At 40.9% G+C, this 15,494-nt stretch overlaps 1 protein-coding gene across 4 annotated transcripts in view; it reads left to right on the forward strand.

Moving 5' to 3' along the window:
- Positions 1 to 15,494, forward strand: part of DLGAP2 (DLG associated protein 2) — a 459,232-nt gene that overhangs the window by 80,837 nt on the left and 362,901 nt on the right. The window lies entirely within an intron of this gene.

Genomic DNA, 15,494 nt, shown 5'->3' on the forward strand with positions numbered 1-15,494 from the left:
TTAGCTTTCTGGAGCTATTGCTTTTGTAGAGATTGCTATCAGGTCTTGCTTATAAGGGTACTTGTATGAATTTCTGAAGTGTCTCTTGTTAATTATAAAGTTACAGTTCTGGAGAGAAAAGAGAAAGAGTCTGAAATCCGGTCCTCTTGACTCACAAAAGTGTTAAGCAGTAAGTCTTGTGCTAGTTCTGACTGCAGATAAATGCTTGCTTTGTGCTTAGTTTCTAGATACTAAGGGGTTAGAATATGACACAGGGTGTATCATTAATGATGCCTTGCTATTGTGCAGGAGGAGACTTAAATAATAAGTTTGTGACCAGAACAAATCAATTGATGAGAACAATAACATGGACAAAAAGAAAACGATTAAGTGATTTTACATTCTTTTATTACAGGGAAAACAATTTCTTCTAAAATTAGCTTTAAAATCGTTTTTAGAATGTTATAAATTGGGTGAAACTGACAGAATATTGATGGAATTGTGAGTTTGATTTAACAGACTAATTTCAGAGAGGCAAAAGAAAAAACACAGCTTGTTTTCAGTACCTTTTTATATGAATATATGTGTATATATGTGTATAATATATGAATGCTTGCAGCTCTTAAGACTTCTTCCCTCTTTTTCCCCCCCTTCCAGTAGCGACAATTAAAACAAACCGGTTTGTTCCCTGGCTTGCTGTTACTTGTATTTCAGGTGCAGTTTGCGCTGAGCGTAATTGCATAGAGAACTTGACGACTGTGTTGAACTGTAGTGCAACTTGTGGTTACCTGCAACTCCTCAAAGAAAAGTTAAAATCTCATTTCCATTTTCATCTGTGAACATGGGAGGAGTACATTATAGTAAGACAGTTAATAATACACCTCTTCTGGAAAGAATTTGAAAGTTTGTAATTAGTGAACAGATTGCAGACAGATTTTGCCTTTGTATTTATTTCATAGTTTCCTGAAAACTTTGCCAAGGAGACACTGTATAATGACCAAAGCCTGTTTTGTGTGTTAATATCCTGTGCTGATTACCTTTTTAAATTTTATCTGTAGTAGAAAGATTTGATCCAGGTTCCATCGATGACCAAACTCTTCTTGACTTGTACAGAAGTGCAGCAAGTAGAGGTCAAAGCCAGTGTGATGGCCTGGTGTTGGGCACTGAGAATCTGACCATTTGGCTAAACAGGGTGAAATATGCCTTCATAATCAATATCAAGAAAGCCGTTTATATAGAATACCAAGCACCTACTAAATCCCAATCACTTTCGGAAGTGCGTTCATTTGGGCATGAGAGAAGCTTGCTGGTAAAATTGGTATTGCTGGTATTGTTTTGAAGATTTTTGACCTAGGCTCTTTGAAGAAGAATCCTATCAGTTTCTGGCATGTAACAACTTCTGTACAACTCAAGCACACTTAGGTATGAAAATAGTTGTCATTTCTACTGCTTCTATGTGACTGCTACAAGTATTTTTATGCCTACCTACTGTGTAGTTGGGAGTTGCCAGCAGGTGCAAAGTAGATAATGTCTGTGTTCCATTTTCCCTGTTTCCCTCATTTATGGTGTTTAAATCCTTGGCAGAAAGGAGGAGAAGAAGAGTTCAGAGAGGATGTGGGGGTTTTTCAGTTTCTTCCTGGAGGAGAGGAATGACTGAATTTCTAGCAGGTTGCAGGTGCAGTTGTAGGATCCCAACACAAAAGAGGTTAAACAGAAGTGAGAAGATTACTAGTGTATTGTCTGAGCTGCAAGCCCTCTTGCCAGGATTTTGTGGGGGTACATTTTGTCAGCCTGTTTTCAACCAGCGGAGCTGTGCTCTCCAGGAGCTCTTACAGGTGGAGCTGTGGCCTTTGCAGGGGGGGTTGCCCTCTGCAGCCCTGAAAAGAAGGGCTCAGTTTGCATCCCCTTCCATTCACGTTTTCTCATGTAACCCAGAGTGAATAATTAAGGCTGCCTGCCCTTTCTTTGCTCCTTCCTGTCTTCTGCGTGTCTGCTTGATGGAGGCAGCTTGGAACTACTTCACGGTGGGGGATTTACATTGCTGGGACACTGAGTTTGGTTGATGGAGTCGATTAGAGATAGGTGAGCCATTTTCCTGTTTGATTGTGTCAGAATCCATGAGTCCACACTAAGAAGAAGGCATTCATTAAATTTCCGTAAACTTGGAAAGTGCTATTTGAATTCAGACGTGTACATTGTATATAATCTTGGCCAGCTCTGTTCTCATTGAGTCTGGAGAAACAGCCGGATTGCAAGCTTCAGATCTTTGTGTTCAGTTGCTGGTGTTTGGAGGAATTTAGGAATGTGCAGAGCTGGGTGTTGTTCCTAATGAAAAGGAGAGAGGGAGAAAGAGATGGATGAGGGGATGGGAGATGAAAGAGAGGAAGAAGCATAAAACAAGACCTCCAAAACCACTAGAGAAGAACACAGATGTTGTGGGGAGGAGGATGGGTGAAAGGCAGAAGCAGTAGCAGTTTCCCCACTTGTTTATATCTATTCAGCAGTACAGGAGTTTAGGAGTCTTCAGCTACAGGTTGAAGAGTGCCACTCTGACCAACCTCTTTCACAGTTTTAGCGCAGGAGCTGCTGGGGATCTGCACCCCCAAGAAGGAAATGAGCCCTGGGGAATGGTGGAGCCAGTGCTGCCAGGCCATCCCCTCACCTGGCTGCCCTTCAAGCCTTGTCTGTCCTGGAGCCTCAGGGAATACATGTAACAAGTCGTTGAATTAGTATGGCCCTGTCTTGCCCATGCCCTGGAAAATTGCACGTCCCACTGACTCTTCCTTCACTGTGGAAAAAGTTGAAGTGCCACCACGTACTCTCTTGGTGTCAATATTCTGCATTTGTAAACCAGAGGACAGAGCTATGCATGGGAAGAAACGACACAGGGGCACGGATCACCTTCCCCATCTACTGCAAACTTTTATTTTCAGTGCTTATAGCTTGGCTATGAAAACATTTAATGCAGAGCCTTTCAAAAAGGAGGATAGAAGGTAATTCAGCTGCTATCTAGCAATGCAGTTTTGGAGGAAGACACATATTTAACAAGATTAGGTGTTTCAAAGGTGGAAGGTTTTATTTTTTAAACAAGTAAAGCAGTTACAAGATCTCAGTGTCTGAGTTGAGTGCTTGCATTAAGCTTTTCTAATAGATGATGATGTTTCATTTCTGAAGTGTTAATTTATTTGTGGCTTTCCTTTAATCACAAGTATATTTTCATTACTAAATTAAAAAAATTCATATGGCATGTATTGGCGTAACATGTGTTCATTACCATGTTAGCTGGTATCCAGAACCTGTATTTGTCACATAACCCATGCCTCCAGAGGCAAAACATCTCAGATCAGACACCTTTATTCTGTACTTCCTTCTTGTTTGCCCTAAGCACAACAAAGAGCTTCACTGATATCCTGTCCTGGTTTCTTTCCGTCTCCTTTAAGTTAACCAGCCAGCAGCAACTGGGTGCATTAGCAGGTATAAAGTTAATTGGAAGAAAAGCGGTTACGTGCTCTGTACAGGTGTTACTAACAAGTTCATAAGGGGAAACAGTGTGAAGGTACTAATGACCTGGCAGGGAGCGGCTTGCTTATTTCCTTGAATTATATTCCTCTCTCTTTCAAGCTGCAGCTAGAAGAAATAAGCCACTCCTACTGATGGATGCCCACCACCCTCGGTGCATGCATGCAGCCAGTGCAGCCAGCCATAATTCCCTTTACAAATATTTCCAGGAATGATCCATCCCCAGCCTACTGGAACTCGTCAGCCAAGTCAGAAGTCCCTCTGTTGCTGTATGAGCACTTCTGTAAATCTTAAACAGATGCCAAGGCTGTCATTTCCCTTCTCCCCTTAGCAAGGTTTGCAGTTATGATGATGGTTTGGAGAGCTGTTTGTATAGTATGAGCAGCGCGTTTGGTTTCTACCCTTGAAATGAAGATAGCCTTTAAGTACAGAATATCTTGTCATTCCTTAAAAAAAAATATTAAAAAAATAAAAAATTGAGAAGCAGAAATGCAGCTTTGAAAAAGAGAAGTCAGTGTTCAGTGATGTGGATTACTTCTTAAAATAATTTTTTTTAAAATTGTTTTATTTCTGGTCTTGCTTGAAGTAGAGCTCTTAGGCAGTGCATGTGGGTTGTTTAGCTATAGATACTTTCACACAAAGAAAAAGAGGAAATACACCTGAAAGCTTATGCTTTTGTGTATGCTATGTTTAAGCAGGCTCAGACTAGATCAGTGAAATATTTGGAGTTTGATTTTTGCCTGTGCCAGGGCTCCCAGCATTGTGATCTGGCCCTGTAAGTGATCCTCAAGGTGAGTACAAATATACCTGGTATAGCAAAAAGGGAGTTGTCAGTGGGACTCATTAACAGAGTGTGCTCTGTGCAATTTTTACCGTTGCTGCAGCTGTTAAATGAATATTCTTGCACCGCAGAGATGCTGATGGCTGTATGCTGTGTCTGCCGTGGATGTGCTCTTGAAGCACAGTTATTAATTTCCTGTGATGCAAGAAAATTGCACAAGCAGCTTCTGTACTATCCTTTTCCGTCATAGCTGTGAGTTTGATACGTGGTGGACTGCTAAATTTGGGCTCATTTTTTCTGCTGAAGATCCCAGAGGAAGTAATGAATCAGTAGTCACTAACAGCTTCTTGTGTTGATTCGTTCTCTGGTGCTTTAAGCTCGCATTTCCTCTCTGATGGCAAAGGAGAGCGGAGGTAAAATAAAGCACAGCCACACCTATCAGGATGACTTGATTCTGATAAATAGCTCTGTTAAACTTTAAATAACACTCTTCAAAAAAAAGAGAAAAGAAAGATTTATGTTGTCTCAAGTTTCTTCATCATCCATTTTCAGGTCAGCTCTTGTGTGCTGATACTGAACTTGCCCAAGACATTACATCCTTCGTTATAATCGTTTTGTTTTGTCCATTATATTGGCTGAAATTACGTTGACACAAAGTGGGACCAGTGTTCTGTTCTCTACAAAGAATGAATAATATCTGTTTGAGAAAGTGGTAATTGCTTTAGATACAAAAGCAGGAGTTTAATAATAACCGATCTCTTGTTTGGGTAAAGCGTAGCCCAAGACAGTAATGTTTCATCCTTCTTTTGTTTGCTTTTCTTCCTGTTGCTTGAAGAGCAAATATTGAACCGGAGAAAAATCTAAGATGGTATTAAAAAGAATTCCTCTATGAAACTTTACTAAAATGAGTAAAGAAGTTAACATTGCCTTTTTTTTTTTTCCTCCTTAATATGTACAACTGGGTTGCCCTAGTAGCTTTTATAACACAGGGAATGTGGAGTGGTGCTCAGAACCAATGTGCTTTATAGCTAGCAAATACATTACTAACTTCTAGTTTTTTTGTTTGTTTGTTTGTTTGTTTTCCCGTATATACATTTGTTAAACTGCAATGGATGTTTGTGAAAAGAGCCATCCATATGACTGGGCTCAAAACAACACGTGTACGGACTGGGCAGCAGCCAGTTTGATTTCACAGAAGGAATTACAGGACAGTGTCTGGAAGCCAAAGCTCTGTTACAAATATAAGTTACCCTTTTTGCTAGTATATCATCCTCCATCTGAACGTTTCAGGGTACTTAATTAATTGTGATGGATTTTTGCCTGGTGCAGCTGAGATAAAGAAATTTTATCCTTACGTTTTACAGAAGATGAAGTCAGATTAGCAGCTGTTGCAACGCAAGAATATTCACTAGGGTTACGTGTAATCCTGCTTAGAAGCCCTTTGCCTGACTCGAGGCTGTCCTTTTCCTTTCAAAACGCAGCTATAGATTTTTAGGCAGCTCCTGCAGGCTTCACCTGCTGCCTGCTTGCTGAGTTCAACACGAGCACTCTCATTCAGATGTTCAGCTGCAGGCTGCCTGCTGGTACTTTCCAGCCCTGTTTCCATGGAAATGAGAATTAGAGGGGTGAAAATAAAGCAAGAGTAAGTATTTTCTTAATCTTCTGCTTAATCCGGAAGTTCTCATACCTTGCTATCAAGGTTGTTTGCTTTTAGTTGGCCAGTCGTGTGATGCTAACCTTTGCAAAATAAAAAATAAATAAATTCCTCTCATTTAGAGCTGTTGTGAGCAATTCCAGGTACAATAACTCTGTAGAGGTGCATGGGGTCACCAGTAAAGGATAGAGAAGGGAGAACTGAACTGGACTGTGCAAGCATAAACAGATGAAAGGGTGTGAAGTGATATCCCATGGCAGGGGTGATAAGCTGTGACAGAAGTTCTGGTCAAATGTAACTCACATTGTGAAAAATGTTGACAGCAATTAATTGGAGAATGAACCTGGGGGAGGAAAACATCCTGGCCAGAGAAGATCTAATTTAAATGCTCCAGTCTGAGTGTGAAACAAAGAATATCCTTAAAATGCATTTGGAGCATAATTTGGACTCCTTATTTCTCCCTAGAGATTCCGGCTCTCCAGCCCCTTTTCCCCTGCATTACTGACCTGACCTGCCCAGCAGAGTCAGGGCTGCAGAACAGAAGCTGTGTGAAAGGGTGTATGGGGGAGTGAATGTCCTAGTTAATGCAAGCAACTCATGCTTATGTTCACTCTTCTGCCCTTTCCCCACTGGCTGAACCTCAGCCTATGTTTAATGTTAGCCTTTCCTTGGGAAGAGGAGGTCTGGGCTCTCTGGACTGTTTTCCTTACTCTGCCAGCAGTGATCAACAAAGCTAGCAGGGAGGCAGGAACAGGAGGGACCCAGCCTCCGCCGTGCCCAGGGAGGATCAGTTATACCCACATCTTTCCTGACAGATGTCTGGTAGCCTTTCCAGGCCTTTTTTTCAGGTTCCCTGATGTTAACACTGAAGACTTTTCCTTATTCATAACCCATGTCTTCCTTGCTGCAACTTGAGCTCGTTAATTCATCTGGACAATAGGTGCCTTCTGTTCCTCAGCTTCTTGTAGATAGCCTGTCTGAAGGCTTTATTTGGTCTTCCCTCTCCTTAGATTTTGTCATCTAGGCTAAAAAATTCCCCTTTTCCCCCTCTTCCATGTATGTTACACTAGCATACATCTAAAACTGCCTTTTTTTTTTTTCAATGAGCCTTTTTTATTCCCACCTGGATTTGTTTAGAAAAGAGTGCAGAGTGTAACTGTTCTCTAAACGTGACATGATTGTTGATTAGCTCATGTCTAATTTTCCATTTTTACTTTACATAAACTTTCATATACTTTTGTCTGTGTCCTTTCTTCCAGAAGACTTGATTGACTTGGCTGAACATGTTAACTCTGGCTAGAGACTTGGAAAAGAAGGGCTTTTTTATTTGTTTTTCTTTTGGAAAGATGATCTGATGGTAGGAATGAGTGAAATTAAAATAGTTAAAAATCAGGAGGTTTGGGTAAAGATACTGAACTTTTTTATTTTAATATTCCTGAGTGGGTGGGGTTTCACTTCTGAATTTCCTGATTCTCTTCCCCTCACCCAGCCCACAAGGTGAATACAAGCCTATTACCTCAACTTGGGTCTTCAGTCAGTGTTTCACTCTAGCTTTTCTAATACCTACAGAGGGTCAGCAGCACAGGGAGAACGGCTGTAAGGGACCAGGGTGCTGGTTCCACTTCTCGCAATGATTCAGCGTGTGGATAAGGAACAACTGGCAAGAGCTGAAGAGCAGATAGTTTGCAGTGATGTCAAGGGGGAGCCAGCAGGCTGTGTAAGAAATCATTTTCTAATGTTAGTTTGCATCCTTTGGGTCATTTGGACCTCTTAGTGCTTTGAGATGTCTAGCTAGAATAAGGAACTGCGAACTTGTAGTCTCAAACCAGACAGAAGACTACCCTGTCGTATTGGATTTGGTTCTACTTATGGCTGTCCAGTTTAATGCACTAAAATCCAGTTTCTGTGTGGTGCAAAAATACAGGTGGTTTGGTGTAGACTCAGACTTCAAATGGGACAGGGCTATTATCTCAAGGTTGGTAGGGCCTCAGGCTTCAGTATCTTGAATACTTCAAGTTCTTCAGTATCTTCACAAAATCAGAGAGAAGTTGAAGTTGGCAGGACCTCTGGAGGCATCTGCTCCAACCCCTGCTCAAGCAGGGCCACCCAGAGCAGGGTGCCCAGGCCCATGTCCAGGCGTCTCTCGAAGATCTCCAAAGAAGGAGACTCCACAGCCTCTCTGGGCAACCTGTGCCAGTGCTCCAGTATTCAGGAACCTTGAATACTTCAATGTCTTCAATGCTTTCAGCTTTAGAGCTAATTAAGATTTGTTGTTCTACATACAATAGTTGGACAGGTCAGGAAATTCTGGATATGTGTGAGGATAAAATTGTTTAAGACTCTAGCTGGCACAGATCTCTGTGCCGTTTGGATTATGAAGCCAAAACCACCATCTTAGCACAGTGCTCTACTGCTTCAGCCTTTTCATAGTACCCTAGCTGGCTGGAAGTCCTTTTCGGTGTTCAGCATCCTTCACTGTGCCCAGTTCCTCCCTCCTTTCTGATGTTTTTTCCCTCTCATTACCATTTTTGGAAGTCATGATTGTGTTTCACCCCAAACTACGTAGTCCCCAAACCAAAACTGAGCAAGCGAGTTCGCAGATGTTTGGACGTCGTATTACATGTTTCGAGATCAATACAACATCCTCCCCTGAAAGGCAGGGCTGACTAGCCCTGGTGCTCTGGGGACTAAATATAACCCATGAGCTGTAAAATACCATTTTCACAGCGATCTCAGCCTCATGTGCATTGACGAGGATATGTGTGGGGGAGCAGGGGCTGAAGAAGGGGCTCTAACTTGGTAAAGCTTACTTCTAGAGGCAGAGATGTGAGTGGGCATATGTGTTTGCCATCTCTTTGTCTAGCATCAGAAGAGCTCTGGTGGCTGAAGGTGTGTAGGAAGGAAATTCTCTTCAGAAAACAGCATCTCTTGCAGGAAAGCTTACTTGACCTTTATTTCTGAGATGTTTTGTAAAGCGTTCCCAGTGTGTACAGCTCGGCTACCAAAGGAAGAGATAACAAATGTACATCATAAACTCCATACAGCTCTGATAACCAGTCATGTTAATAATGTGGCTAAGCATTGCTAAACGAAAACAGCGAGTAGAATGGCTGATTTCTATATGCCAGAGGTCAGGATTTTTATTTTTCAGTGCTTCCATCTATCTGTGAAATGGTTGCCCAGGCAGTATATGAGTCACGTGGACTGAGGGGGTGTGTATGTGTCTGTGAGTGTACTATACACAGGCATTCTCTTGCGGAGGAATACAGTTTTGAGGTCCACTGCCAAAATGTACGGTGTTGCCAACACAGTGCAGTGTGTGGGTAGAGGTAAAGAGCATGTAATTGAGCAGAGAAATCGAAAGACAAATTTCTACTCATGCTGTAAGGTAAAATGTGCTTCTAAAGAAGATAAAATCTTAGTACTGTTTTGTAGAACAACCACCAATTAATGGTGAGGAGCACAGGGAATTCATATTGCTCTTGGAGGAATATAGCTGTAATGCAGCTGGAGGAGTCTTGGATTCAGCAGTTTCGTATGGATGCAACAGGCCTTGCTGGGACTTCGTTCCCTCTGGAGGATCTGGCTTTGATTGTGGGCCAGAAGAAACTGTTCCCTCACCTTTTAAAGGTCTCAGTGCCTACGCTGAACTATCTGTGCTCCCTGTTTCATTAGTGTCGTGTCTCATTCAGCCACTGTGAGGCAACTCGAAAATTAGGACAGATCTTTTGGCTGGTATGTATTAATCGTTCAGTTGTGCAACACACAGAAGTAACAAACACATTTTTATTTGTTGCCAGTTCCTCAACATTATATACATTTTTTTTTCTCCTTAAATATCAATTCAATTTTTCAACTAGATTGTTGTCCTAAAATTATATTGTTCTTTGATTTGGGAAGAATCCCAGTTCTGAGAGGAGGAACAGCATCGTAAGTGCCCGTTAGGCTCTTATCCCAGACTCAGTTCAGTTCTACGATAATCTCCATTTTTGTGGAACCTCTTTTGAAGAACAAAACATTATTTCTTTTTTTTTTCAGGGAACATGGGAATAATGGATATTAGCTAAAAGTTTTCTTGTAAAAAGGATGTAAGTTAGAAAAAATGAGGAATAGAGCTCACATTGCTAACTCCTAAAAAATATATATACAATATATTTCCAGAAATCATGTTTGCTTTGTTTTGTCCTTCCCCTACCCCCATTTTTACTAGAAGAGTGGGAGAGTATGGGGAATTGGGTCCTGTGTCTGAGATGCTCAGTGTTAGGTAACTTTTATTTTTATAAGATGCCTGAGCGATGCTTGGTTTGCTCTAAGGCATGGTGCTTAATTTGAAGTAGTCTGCCAAATGTTTAGGACTTGTATTTAACTCCCTAGGATTAAATAACAGACTTAAAAAGCTGTGGCATACAAGCCTCTCCATGAGAAAAACATGGGCTGTGCATTTTCCAGAAAAAGACATCCCACTTCCACTGATGCACTGGTGGAGACTTCTGCCAGATCTACCTTTTTTCTTTCACCTGACTTTATTAATGTACAATTTTTCCCGTCCTCCTTTCTTCTTCTTCTATTAGCTGGGGGGGTGGGAGAACTAAAACTACATTTTGTTATCAAAACATCAGAGCTGTTCATGCTTTCCATTTAAAGATAACCTACAGTGATATTCTCTATGCTTAAAAGGGTTGTTCTATGCTAGAATGGTTTTATTTGTAGTAATGCTGCGTGACGTGGTTCTCCTGTCTTTTGGGATACTATAACATAATAGGCACTATAAATAACAGCTGCTAATGTCTACAATCGTGCACAACAGGCAGTAATTTAACCACTTGTCTCCTTTCTGTCATGATGGGAAACATCAAATGTTTCTGCACCAGTAAGGCATCCGATCCCCGAAGCTGCTAGTGGTGGTTATTGTAGAAGTACATGACCGGAGGCAGCTCTGTGGCCTCTGCACTTGAGATTAAAACATAGCAAATGCTTCCATGCATGTGGTTTAGGTGTCTCAGTGTGACTCTGCATTGGACAAGACACTCTTCCAAACTGGCAGTCAAGAGGAGGAATGCTGTTGAGCTGGGAGGAAAAGCAGATGAAGAGCTCAGGAACAGCAAAAAGTGTCCTGTTAGCTTATCTCCCTTGTGGCAAGGATCACCGGGGCAGGGAAGGGGCAGAGAAGGAAAGTGGCATTTCCGTACACCTCTGTGAAAGTAATTCTGCAAGACTGGATGCACATTGTCATTTGTAGATGCTATTAATTTTATTGAAATATATTAGTCTGCTAGACTTAGGCAGTTAACTGCTTAAGTGAGGAATTGTGAATTTGTAGTTGACTAAGAGGGTGCTGTGAACAAGCAAAGAATAAGGGTGTTATTCGGATGTGGCTTAAAATCAGGGAAGAGGCGATGGGCAAGAGCACAGCCCCGCAGAAACCACGAGAAGCATAACTCACAACAGTGTTCATCTGACAGCAAACCCTGGGGATGAATCATCTGAAGATGTTCAGTGGTATATATAGGAAACCTAAACTTCCCAAAGAATAACGATGGCATGACAGAAAGCCATGGGGGCATTTGCAGGCTGTCTTACATTATATAATGGCTTCTTGAGTGTCCTTTGTAAACTGAGGACTGATCCTCTGTACTGTACCGTTAAAACTTCTTGTGAGCCAGGAGCCTCCATACTGAACACGGGCAGAACAATGCTGGAGGCTTCAGCTGACAGAACTTTAATTCATGAACCACCTTCACAAATATATTTGGAAATGGTGAGTCACAGAAGTCAGCCCACAAGGCACAAGAAATTACATCATGGTTAAACTGTAGGTGATTATAAATGTAGGGGGTAAGATATCACATAAGCTTCGGGGAAAGGGAAGCACATTTTGAAAACGCCTCAGTACTTTTTGCTCCTGTGCTTGTTTGGAGGGCAATTGGAGGAAGCAACACGAAATTGAAAAGCCTAAAGAGCAGGAACGAGCATGGCGTGGACTGTTATTAATGTGTTAAAAGGAGCGATCTCTCTCTTGTTGCCACAAAGACTTAGACATCCTGTACAGTCCAGAGCACCTCTGCATTAAGACTGGTGATCCGTGTTTCATGTACCTGAATATAAATCTTGCTGATGTGTTCTGTGTGCACTAAATATGTGCTATAATGATTCTTTAAAAAAGATCATTAGAATTTGTTGCCCGGTGCTGAAATTTTCGAACTCTCCCAGTTTCTATGGAAACTGTAATAGTAAGAAGACACAATAAACAAATGTGCTGTATTATAAGCCTCCTCTTCAGTAGGACATTCATTGTATTAATATTTGTCCACATTATTCTGGTGGCAGGTATTGTGCGTCTGACTGTCCAAACAGTAATGTGTCTACTTCCTTTTCACTGAAGACTTCCCTGCTACCTTTGAGGGCTTTTGCTTTGGTCTTTAATCATTTTCCTGAACTGACGGTGGGGTGGTATGTGTCAGTAGTTAGTGCATTACTGCTGGTAATACTTGCTTAGCTCATAGAGTAGTGGGTGCTTAATAACATTTAACGTGCTTCAAAAACAGGAAAATCTTAAAGTGCAGAAGTAAACTTGTCGCTCGCTAATGACAGAAAAACAAAACTTCCTTTGCCTGGGGTTCTTTTGAACCTGCTTGTTGTCTTCCAGGGGCGTCGCTGTAAAGGTCTTGCTTTCTAAGAATAACCGATATGCCTTTCGTGGAACAAATTACATCTCATAAAGTGGAGTGTCGTCTTCTGGAGCGATGCTCTGTTGCGGTCCTTGAGGCATTCTGTGCAGCAGGGAGAGCTGTGTGTGTTCTGGACTGCTAAACACCACAGAGATGGTGAGGAGGCTGGCCTCCACCTCTGCCTGGCAGCACTGGAGCAAGGAGCATGGAGCATGAAGCATGTCCCCTGCCGTGTTGAGGGCCACGTGTGTTGCAGGCACACGTGCTGAACCAGGGAGTTTGAGCTGAGGAGGCGAATTCTCAACTCACTGTTGATACGATGAACTTCCTGCAGGATTACTGATCTCGCCTTATGTTTTAGGAATGAGCCTTCCCCTGCTGCTGAAAGAGGTAGTCAGACTTTTAAAGATAAAAACTGTGGTGAAAGAATTCAAGTGGCTTAGTGAAATCTATAGCAAGAGTCAGGGGCAGACTGAACAGATAGTGCTATATCAAAAAGATGACTTTGCTAGATTCTTTCACTTTTCATGGATGATAAAGAGCCTAACTCTTCGAAAATGTAGAGATTTGATGAATGAAAAATGAGTAAACTAAACTGTCATAGCAATAAGTTATTTTCATTTAGGCATCCTCACCAAAATAGGACATTTTCTCCCTTTTTAACTTTGAGCAGGACCTGTGCTTGAGTGGTTTTTTGGAAATGAAGAAGTCAAAACTGAAATACCCAAAGTTAGGAAGGGGTAAGCCTCTTTGTTTTTGGTGTGGTGAAGAGATTGCTGGCACTCAACTTGCTGGGAACTTATTCTGAACTCTTTCTGTCAAGTAGGATTGCAATGAGGCCATTACCTTTACTTCAGTTTGTAATATTAAATACATTTTAACAACTTACAGAGAATTGACATCCAATAAGCAAGATACTTCATATTTTTCATTGCTATGGACAATGTGTAATGCTTAATTCATTGAAGAACAGCTGTGTTAGTATTTGACAAAAACAATTGCTAACTTTTAGTGGTAGTTGGTTTTGAAAATGCAGAAGAGAAATTGATGTGGATGCTGGGGCTAAGGAAAGATGTTGGTCCTTTCCTGAGAAACACAAATCACAGCTCAAAACCTTGCTGTTCTCCTGGTGGCAGTAGTGAGACACCAAAAACCCAATTTTTAGGTTTATTTTTTCAGATTCTTTAACAGTATTATGTTTATTGTTGTTGTTACTCGAGAAACTTTTTGGATACAATGGTGACCAATGCAACAGAATCCTTTGATATCCAGTAAGAACTAGGCTGTTGGATGGGGCTAGAAATAGGTGTCTACTTCTGTCCATAAAAACACAAGTGTCTTGGTTTCATCCAAATGAGACAGCTTCTTTAGGCAGGCCATAAAGTTTGGCAGAAACTCTTCAGATACTTTCTGTCACTTCAGAGAGACTAGCTGTGTGAGGGAGCCCTCATAACTGATGAACTCAAGGTGCTAATACAAGAACATCAGATTGTATAGGCAGAAAAAGATGATTTAGGAGGGTATTTTATTTATATTAGGAGAGTATTTTATTTTGCTTGTTCTTTTTTTTTTTTTTTTCTTCATGGAAGGTGGACTGTATGCCTGCGATATGATTGTCTTTCCATTTCTTATATTACCTTGAAATAGTTTGCATTGTCCATTTTTTAGTTTTGATTGGACTTCATGTCATTGGGAATTGAAGTTCAAGAAAAGGTAGATCTGAAATAGATTTGATTGCTTGTCCTTTTAATTGCATGAGATTTGCCTTCATTGTGAAAGGCAGATTTTGCCCTTAAGGTGGACTTAATCAAAACCCCAACCTTGTAGCCGCAAAGATACAGTTCTGTTGGGAACCATTACAAGTAATCGTTGCTGGTCTGTATTCATTGTTTTCTGCTCCAGCTAGTCTCTGACTTGTTTACTCAAGTAATTTATGTGTGGGGAGGCTGTAGTCATCCTTCTTCTTTTCAAACTCTATTGTATAAGTCCTTGTGGAAGACATCCTATGTCATTTCATTATTTTTATTTTGTTGAGTTGTAACTCAAGAGCATCACAGATCACAGATATATTCTCTGATGCTTTGTGTTTTCCTTTTCCTTTGGGGCCATTCACAACTCAGCATAGTCAATAATTCCAGTCTTCTCCCTTGTTGGTAGTTCTTCTCATCCTTTTTTTTTATTTATTTATTTGTCAGCTTTATCACTTTATTAGATATTTTGCTGATTTCCATGCCTAATGTTTTGTGGCTCCCTGTAGGTTTTTTCTCTCTAGTTTTGCGTCCTTCTTTTTTATCTGATTTTGTTCTTTGTAACTTACCTATTTTTTCACTTTTTTTTTTTTTTTTAATCATGTAAGAGACACTTCTTAGGTTGATATTCAGTGTGCTTAAACTTAAGTACTTTACTCTTTGGGGCTAGCACATTCTTAACTATTTGGCATTGGGTAATGCTGGGATGATTTCTCTGAAAAAAAATCTTTTAACATAGAATCATGCAAGTTATTGACAAATTACTCTCAACAGTAAACTGCAGAGCATCTTTAACTCTCGCTGACATCTCTGCTTGGCATTTTAGAAGACATATGGCTTCCTGAAAAACTGTGTTGTTATTTGTCTTGAATTTTGTTGCCTCACTGTTGGATCTTCTGAATAGGGTATAAAAGCTGCACCATAAATATTTCTTTTCCCATTTAAGGAATCTGATGGAAGGCAAGGCTTAACCTTAAGCTTTCTAAGAGAACCTGGGAGGTTTTGCTTGCACTACACATCTTTTGGTGTTTCTTGGTTATCCACTTCCCCCTGGCATTGGACATGCATGCACAGCACAGTAGGTCTTGAATTTTGTCGCTCAAGACATGTGAGTAGGATAGAATGGGAGTGCCAAGAGTCTGTTC

The sequence above is a fragment of the Cygnus atratus genome, chromosome 3 (genome assembly GCF_013377495.2).
Source record: "Cygnus atratus isolate AKBS03 ecotype Queensland, Australia chromosome 3, CAtr_DNAZoo_HiC_assembly, whole genome shotgun sequence".
NCBI lineage: Eukaryota > Metazoa > Chordata > Aves > Anseriformes > Anatidae > Cygnus > Cygnus atratus.